The 581-nt window shown below is 36.8% G+C and overlaps 1 protein-coding gene across 1 annotated transcript in view; it reads right to left on the bottom strand.

Moving 5' to 3' along the window:
* Window positions 1-581, bottom strand: part of LOC119586082 (oxytocin-neurophysin 1-like) — a 3,396-nt gene that overhangs the window by 1,808 nt on the left and 1,007 nt on the right. The gene's annotated exons all lie outside the window — the stretch shown is intronic.

The following is a 581-nucleotide window of genomic DNA, read 5'->3' as shown; positions in this document are numbered from 1 at the left end:
TCACGTGGAATTCATGACAGAGGCAATGCGCCCCTGTCCCGAGTGCTTTATTTGCGTTCGGTGCAAAATAGAAACAATCGCTGAATACCAAAGTTTACAAGCGCGTAACATAGTCCTTATCCACAGAGTACGTAAGCGTGGAATCCGTATCCGTTGTCATGAAGAAAGGGTGAGGAAAAAGTGACCTAAACCCCTTATAAACTTGATACTGAGGGGAAAAAATAGGAAAAACGAATTAAAGAAAACTAAAAAAAGAAAATCCACGAAAAAAGGAAAAATGAAATAAAATCCACGAAAAAAAACATGAAAAGAAAACAAAATTTATATTAATACGAAGTTGACACGAAGATAACACCCATTAACACTAAAATGGCACCCCTTCAGTTATGGCACAACTGCCAAATAAAAGCGATGGACTTAATGTCATTCATTTCAAAGGGCGGGATAAGGGGGGGGATGATTTCTAAATCCTAATAGAAGAAGATAAGTCTGTGTTTCAAAACGTGAAAACCTTTTTTACCTATCACAGTGTAAATTACCGTTCGACAAGTGAGGGAGATAGATATCAAAATATGAAAAAA

This window comes from Penaeus monodon, chromosome 20, assembly GCF_015228065.2.
Source record: "Penaeus monodon isolate SGIC_2016 chromosome 20, NSTDA_Pmon_1, whole genome shotgun sequence".
NCBI lineage: Eukaryota > Metazoa > Arthropoda > Malacostraca > Decapoda > Penaeidae > Penaeus > Penaeus monodon.
This window is presented reverse-complemented; position numbering and strand designations above follow the sequence as displayed.